Source organism: Pistacia vera, unplaced genomic scaffold (assembly GCF_008641045.1).
Source record: "Pistacia vera cultivar Batoury unplaced genomic scaffold, PisVer_v2 Contig840, whole genome shotgun sequence".
Classification (NCBI taxonomy): domain Eukaryota; kingdom Viridiplantae; phylum Streptophyta; class Magnoliopsida; order Sapindales; family Anacardiaceae; genus Pistacia; species Pistacia vera.
Window position 1 is genome coordinate 670,215 of NW_022196713.1, and position 8,610 is coordinate 678,824.

Genomic DNA, 8,610 nt, shown 5'->3' on the forward strand with positions numbered 1-8,610 from the left:
ATTGCATGTTCATTTGGGCAACTTTCTCTTATGGAACAGTCGTGCCTTGCTTGCGCACAATTGTACCACAGCTGAAATTTGCTTTTGCACAATCATACCACCTAATATACCTGTTTTGGTTTGGTTGTGACTTGTTTCATACCTTAGCATGTTATGGTTAGTGTTCAATCAACATTTTGGATAGTTTTGGTAGATCAGAACACATGAAAGGTCGGCACAACTAGACGCACTACTAGACGCACTACTTAAACCATTTAAAGAAATGACATAAAGTTCAATACTATTATGCTAGAAATTTAACAAATAGAGTGTCTACTATTCAGAGCAGATAAGAGGTTCAATAAAAATAGGAAACAATATAGAACGAGAATATTAACATAATTGGCTATATTATGTGACTCTAAACAATCACTCAATGAGAAGAGATTTTTAGTCTGATTGCATAAAGTGCAAACAGTTAGCTTTGATCATTCTTTACCATATTATACTTTGCCTTACATGCAAGGATTGAGTTCTTTATAACTTTATTTGTTTTTTTTATTTTTTGCATTACATGCATGTTCACTATTAACCATTATAATTTTCCCAACAGTGCAAAAAACATGACAGATCATTTGTCGTCAGAACGATTAGTTTAGATCACTGCGCCGATCTCTCAGGCACACTGTACACACCCACACTGCAATGTCTATCATTCTTAGAAATGCTTAAGTAAATAAAAGTAATCAAGGACAACAAGGATTAACAAAATATCTAGATGGATAAACAAAAGATACAGACAATATAAAGAAAATATAGACAGTACTAAAATAACTTACCTATATTTCATGGAGGCCACTTTTTTGATGTAAACGTGAATACATGTAAATGAGATAAAAGGTAGGAAATAGTCCAGCACATAGCAAAGGAAAAGTTAGTATGATTTAATAAAGAAGTAACATTAGTCTGTGATGTAAAGGACATATCAGAATCTAAAAGTTCATATTATTTGGTTGACAAACTCGATTACAATATTAGAACTTTCAAAGATTTTCGACAGAAACTTTGTGGAACAGCAACCTTATCATATACGAAAATAAAAACAGATTTTCTTAGCATTAACCCATTCGTAAAACAAAACAACAATACAAAGTTCACATTTTTATCCATGCTGTAAACTTAAACTACAAAAAAAAGACAACTACCTCCAGAAGTGGAAACAGTCGCAAACTTAACCCTCTCTTAAACAACCTCAATGATGAACAAAGTCAAATCTTGTGACTCAACGGTCCAACTCGTGAGTTGAAATCACTTCAAAGCCTCCTGGATCACCGAAAAAACTCCACGACAACAACCCTAAACCTTGTTGACAACAATTTTAACCAACCCAAAACTCCAAACTCGCCAACCCTAAGTCCAACCTGTTACTGTAAGTCGCTGTCAACACTTAAACATCATCGAAAACAGCAACCAAAATTGCCAAAATCGCCCGAAAGAAATCGCAAACTTCGTCACATGAAAACACAGACATTATTGATTCTAAAAACACGAAAATGTCAAATGACTTTTGTGTTTCCCTTTTCCTAACTAAAGTCAACTTCCCTACCATGTGTTGTCGTCGCAGCCCTCTGATTCCTTAAATTTTATTTTCAAATTTTTGATATCAAATGTAAATTTTTAGTTGACGATTCTGCCATCACTTGCAACTGCCTTTTTACCATCTTGCCCTTCCTCCAAACAATAATTACTAATGGATATTTGCTTTGGGTACTAAATTGATATTTTAAATGTCTGAAGGTGAGAAAGTGACGTTAAACCATTTTTCAGGTGGGAAAAAATTGTTTACTCGATTATGTGAGAAAAGAGGTTACTAACTCTCTAATTTAAGAATAGTTTATGTATACTTGAAACCCTATGTTGCGAATCACGAGTGAGTTAAAAGGGGTTGGTGCATTTGTCTGCTATATATTCTCACAATCTCATTATTTTAAGTTCACACTCAACTCAATAATGGGAAAAGGGGAAATCATTCCTTAAATCTTTGCACAAAAATAGGACCCTTGTACATGTTGATATTAATTCCATGAGCTAGATTTGAATGGTTGGTGTTGATGCGTGATTTTGACACCAACAACTACGCATGTGCAAAGTGCTAAGAAGTTACACGTGATGTTGATTATGAGATGTATTTATGGTGCAGTGATGATGTTTGTTAGTTAGTACGTAAATAACAAGTTGACAAGAGAGAGTTTTAGAGTGGTTCCGATGCTATGAGCAAGTCCTACATCCACTATGTTTGTATTATGGTTTCTTTTGTGATCACTAATGAAGATCACAAAAAGAACGATCTCTCAAGTGATCTCTCAAGGTTACAGGTGTTTAAGGTGTTCTTAGAGAATGATAAGCCAGTCTCTTTCTAGTAGTGTGTCTTTGCTATTTTTTCTGTAAAACAAGTGTGTGAATATGATAATCGATCCCGTTGTGAGGAGTGAAGCTGCCTATTTATATTCTTTTCAGCTCAAGGTAATAAGTGTTTTTGCAAGTTGCCTTGATCTGGTTAAGATCGCTGGGAGCTTTCATCTATATCCTTAAATTAAATAAAATTTCGACTGGTGGCTGCGCATAATATCTTTCTGAGTCAGTTTAAGAATCAGGCAACTATTATACTTGGTCTTTATACACTTGTTGAATCCTAGTTGGTTGAGATAAATGCTAAGAACTGGTTGGTGGAAAAATCTGCTAAGAGCTGATTGGTTGAGATGATATCAGCATATATTTTAGGCATAACAGTTGGCAATCACTAATAATTTACCATTTCTCATCATCCTCATCTCTCCTATTTACAATTGATGTTTATCTGCAGTAGGAATGATCCTCACCTTAATAAAATTCTAAATTTGATTCATGTATATCAATTTCAATTTGAATGATATACATTGTCAACTACCTTTGGGTGGTCGAGTGGTTCAATAGAAACTCTTGGGTGTATTAATCAAGAGGTTCTTAATTCGAGTATCTTTTCAATTACTAATAGGGATGGTTATTAGAGTTCTTATCCAGTCGATGATTTCAGGGTTTCAGAAGATCAGTTAAAATGCACGTAAGCTGGTTTGAATACCTCGCTCGTAAAAAAAATAAAAAAATAATAATAATAATAATAAATTCATTGTTAAAGACACTCTTTTCAAATTCTGTTAAGAGTTCTTAGAAATCCACAATAATGTGCACACGTTTATCAAGAATATCGGTCCTTAACAATCAAGTGGGAATATTAGTTAATAATCATTAACTCTCAAACAATGGAATCATATTGAGTAATGCTCCATATATTTTTGGGCCCGAAAGAGGGGTCACAAAATAAATGATAATCCAGGGAGTGAACTTAGTCAATACTCAATCTAGGCAGTTAAATTATTAGCCAGGCTTGCAACTCTCCAGTCTCCATTGTGCACAGCTATCACTCACTCTTCCCACAGTAACAAGGGAATAGTTTTGATTTTCTTAATTTCAGGCACATTATATTTCACCATTTGTAATATCTCCACTTGCGAATATATAAATCTTATCCATAATTCCATATTGGTTCTTGGCCTTGCCCAGACGATACCACCTATTATCGAAGCAAAACTTATTATAGAGAGATAAATAATGACCAATCTTTGACCCATTAAAAAAATCTTATTATAGATAGATAAATAATGACCGATCTTTGACCCATTGCAAAAATCGAGGGGAACGGACAGAGATTAATGAGCTGCCTTACCAAAGCTGTTCAAGCCAATTAGCCATGGCAACTTACAGTCGAAGTTAATTCTGTTGCGTTTCTTTCGTTTGTCAGTAAGGTTAATGATAAAGTTCAGTGACAGTTCTAAGTTTCAATCGATCTCTGAACTGTTGATGTGGTGGAGATGATAATTTAAGAAAATTATACATGAATTCTACCAGCATTTAATCATCAATAAGACTAGAATTCAATCATAATATCAAAAAATCAACACATAAATTTTAGAATACAAAATCAATAATTAAAGGTTATAGACAAACATGTTTGTATCAAAATTTCTAATTCTTAAATTCTTTATAAAAGAAACGGTAGGTTTTTCAAAGGTGATAAAAATGTGTATCTTCCTTTCTAATAATGCACACTGAATGATGATTTACAATGGATTAAATTATTTTAAATTTCTAATATGTTTGAAAAGTGACCTAATGAATTTTAATTTTGGTTAATTAGAGTCTAACATAAAATGTTGAATAAACCCTAAAACCCGTGAAAGACCCAGGCCGACACTAATCTTCTACCCTGATTATTATAACGAATTGTATTGAGTAATCTCTGAACGACAATATAAGGCCCATCTAAATATTAAATCATTATTATAATTAACGTTAGCCCCAATCTTAGAAAATTGCTGACATTTTTGTCACTCATGTAGAAAATGAATAATTCTTTTACTAGGGTCGACTTGGACTACACAATTACACAGCTTCCCCACACGGCAAATAATTTACTGCATCATATGATGTGACCCGCACATTATCTTTGCTATATATATATATATATATATATTATATAATATATATATATCCCCGTTCTTGAAACCGAACAATCATTCTTCAGTTTGTTAAAGATTGTTGGTTGTTCCTTCTTGTAATTTTCTCTTCCAATTCAATCCTCAAACCTAACTACCCCTTCTTCCCCCTCTCCCCTCAATTTCTCTTCCATTTCACCAATCAAATCATTGGAAGGCAAATAATGGGTGAAGGCGGAGGCGGAGGTACAGAATGGTTCCGTTTCACGGTTTATCTGCTCAGAGGAAGATGGTTTCAAGTATTTGCCCGTTTTTGATCATGGCTGGAGCTGGTGCAACTATCTCTTTGGTACTTATTCCAAAGAGATAAAGGCTTCTCTTGGATATGACCAAACAACGCTCAATCTTTTGGGCTTCTTCAAAGACTTTGGAGCAAATGTTGGGGTGCTTTCCGGCCTACTCGCCGAGGTAACACCGACATGGTTTGTACTTCTTGTTGGTTCTGCCATATTTTACAGGCTATTTCATGATCTGGTTGGCTGTCACCCTAGAATTCCCAAGCCTCGAGTGTGGCATATGTGTCTTTATATTTGCTGGGAGCCAATTCTCAAAACTTCGCGAACACAGGAGCTCTGTCACTTGTGTTAAGAACTTCCCGGAAAGCAGAGGAATCATGTGGGTTTGTTGAAGGGTTTTGTTGGGCTTAGTGGAGCTTATTGACACAAATTTACTTGGCCATTTATGGTAATGACTCAAAATCTCTTATTCTTCTATTGGTTGGCTCCCGGCTGCATTGTCTGTGGTGTTTGTGTACACAATCCGGACGGTTAAGGTTGTTAGGCAGCAGCCGAATGAAGTCCAGTCTTTTACCATTTCCTTTATCATCCATAGTTCTAGCATTATTTCTGATGGTCATGACGATTGTTCAAAAACTGTGTCATTTTCAAGAGCAGCCTATGCAGGAAGTGCCACTGTGGCATGTGTCCTTCTTTTTGTCCCTCTTTTATTGCCATTAGAAGAGTTAGTCCTCTGGAACAAAGAAACAACCTCCTACCATGATAGCCATTGAAAAACCACCAGATTTTGACCTGAAAAAAGAACCATCATCTCCTCAATCTGAAAAGAGCCACAAAAGGAAGAGGCCAATACTAAATCTTGTTTCCTCACCATTTTTGATAAGCCACCAAGGGGAGAAGACTATACAATCTTGCAAGCGCTTCTCAGCATTGACATGTTGATCTTATTTGTTGCAACGCTTGGTGGACTTGGATCAAGTTTAACAGCCGTGGACAACTTGGGTCAAATTGGTGAATCACTTGGCTACCCACAAAAAACCATCAAGACCTTTGTATCTCTGGTCAGCATTTGGAATTACTTTGGAAGAGTCTTTTCAGGATTTGTCTCTGAAAGTTTGCTTGCAAAGTATAAAACGCCGCGCCCATTGATGATGACACTAGTCCTTTTGTTATCATGCGTTGGCCATCTCTTGATAGCCTTTCCAGTCCCTGGGTCAGTGTATGTAGCTTCTGTGATCATTGGATTCTCATTTGGTGCTCAACTGCCATTGCTTTTCGCTATCATTTCTGAGCTCTTTGGTCTAAAGTACTACTCCACATTGTTCAATTGTGGGCAAGTGGCAAGTCCTATTGGCTCTTATATACTCAATGTGAAGGTTACTGGGATGCTTTATGATAATCAAGCATTAAAAGAGCTCGCGAGGAAGGGGATTAAAAGATCAGAAGTGAACGAATTGACATGCATTGGAACTCAGTGTTATAGGATGCCCTTTATAATATTGGCAGCTGTTACATTCTTTGGAGCTCTAGTTTCATTCATTTTGGTGATCAGGACCCGGAAATTTTACAAGAGTGACATATACAAGAAATTTAGACAAACTTTGAGTTAGTATTTCATTTTTTTTTTTTTATTTATTTTTTTTTTTTGCGTGTGTGTAGCTAGAAGGTAGATAATAGTGAACGGATGTATATAAAAATAATAGTGATGCTGTTGTAGATGTAGATTAGATGGTGCCAAAGTGGTTTAAAGGGCATCATTCATCTTCAGTTTTAGTTCACATTTAGTACTTGAGAATCTGTATTTGCTTTCAAAAATTAATGTTGTTGATGCTTGGTTTTGGCACCAACGACTCGCACGTGTAAAATGCTAAGCGGACTTAGAAATCACATATGATAAAGAAAAATGAAATGATGTAATGAATAAGAAACGATATTTAAAGTGGTTCAGATGCTCAAAAGCGAATCCTACATCTACTGCTATTGTATTAATAAATAGGTAAAATCAAGTCGCGTGCAGCAAGCTGAGTTATAAACTAGAGAAAATACAAGAAGAGAGAGAGAATATGTAAGCTATTTAAGACTAAAATTAGTCAATCTCGCAAATGAGATAGGTGCCCTCTATTTATAGTGGGAGAGTTCAAGGTAATAATTACAAATCTGCAAGTGAGTAGGTGCCGTGCAAATCTTTCTTTGCATCTCATTGGTGGTTTGCACGAGAAATATCTTAAAATTGCGTAGGGCTTAGGCAAGTGGATAATTCTTGACCGCTCACAATCCTATCACTCACTTACTGTACTGACAAGAATTATACCACTTGCGTTACTACGTAATGTGACAGTGCTTAAATGGTACAAAACCTTCCTGAACCTTGATTGACCTTTGCTGATGAGAGCTCATATCAGCCGTAACTTTTCAGGGATAACAAAATGCAAAGGCAAAAAACGAACCGAAGAACTTGATTAATTTGGGTTGCTTAACTTTTTGACTTAGATGATGCATTGTTTCTCTCCCTTTTTCTGCTTTTGTTAGTAGGCTTATGCGAGAAAAGGGGTACCGACTCTCTAAGTTGAGAATAGTGAAACCGTGTGTTGCCAATCACGGGTGAGGTAAATGGGGTCGGCGCATTTGCCTGCGCTAGTTTAGGGGTAGTTCACACTTCACATGGTATCAGATCACGGTTAGCTAATCCCCATAGTTTCTTACTTTCTTATTCAATTTGAGAAAGAAAACTTTGAAAAGAAAGCGATTTGTCTCTATCATTGATGACAATGATTGTCACTCTAAAGCCAGAGAAGATGCTTCATTGAATTGTTGCTTATCCTTAATAGTAGTATTGGGGCTAAAAAGGGTAAAAAATATCATTTCTCTTAAAAGGAGTTTTCTTTTTCCATTGATGAATATGAAAACTCACATGATTGTAAGAGAGTTAAAAGATGCCTTTAGTTAATATGATCAAGTGAATCGTTCGTCAATTAATCTGTATGAATATGCTTAATAGCTCTCTTGTTAGATAGTTGAAATTATTAAAGTATCTGTCAGCCCGTGACAATACTCACCCAACTTGGAAATTTCTTATTGTTTAAAAATGCCTCCAACTCGTAAGGCCAAACAAAAATTTCAAAACCTGTCACGGTCGATGATTTAATCACATGATTTAAGAATTGTTTGATGCCAACAAAATACGCACATGCAATCTGCTATGAATTTACGTGTGAGATGATTACGAAAATGTTGATATGTGTTTAACAAAACTTAAATAAAAGAATTGATAAGAAAATTTTAGAGTGATTCAGACGGTACAAGCAAGTCTCACGCCCACTATTATTTGATTATTCTCTAATTTTTTTTTTTTATATCACCTGTGAGACGTATAAAGATGGAATAATGTTTTGTTTACAGAAAAAAAATAATGATTTAAACTCAAATGCATATCTAGCCCCTCCTTAATAAAGAACGTTGCTCATTTATATAGTTGAGTCTAATGTAATGATTACTTAGCAAGTTGTCTACTTAGGTGAGGAGTTCTCCTTAATCCTAATTCAAGAATTTAATACAGTTGAGACAGATGTGGTCGTGGATACTTGGATTAAGTTGATGACAACTCACACCTTCTAAATTTTAATTGTTGTTTGATTTTACTTGATGACTGATGTCTTGTTGTAATTGATGACTGAATTTGGCACAACAAGAAGGAATAAATCTTCAACCATGAAATATTTTATCATTAAAATATGAGCAAGCTTAAATTCCCCAAGTGAACCTTAAACCTCCAAGATGAAGTAAGCAATGATGCAAGTCGTTTC

At 35.3% G+C, this 8,610-nt stretch overlaps 1 pseudogene; it reads left to right on the forward strand.

Moving 5' to 3' along the window:
- Positions 1-4,605: 4,605 nt before the first annotated feature.
- LOC116118360 lies at positions 4,606-6,574 on the forward strand (annotated as a pseudogene).
- The last annotated feature ends 2,036 nt before the right edge of the window (positions 6,575-8,610 follow it).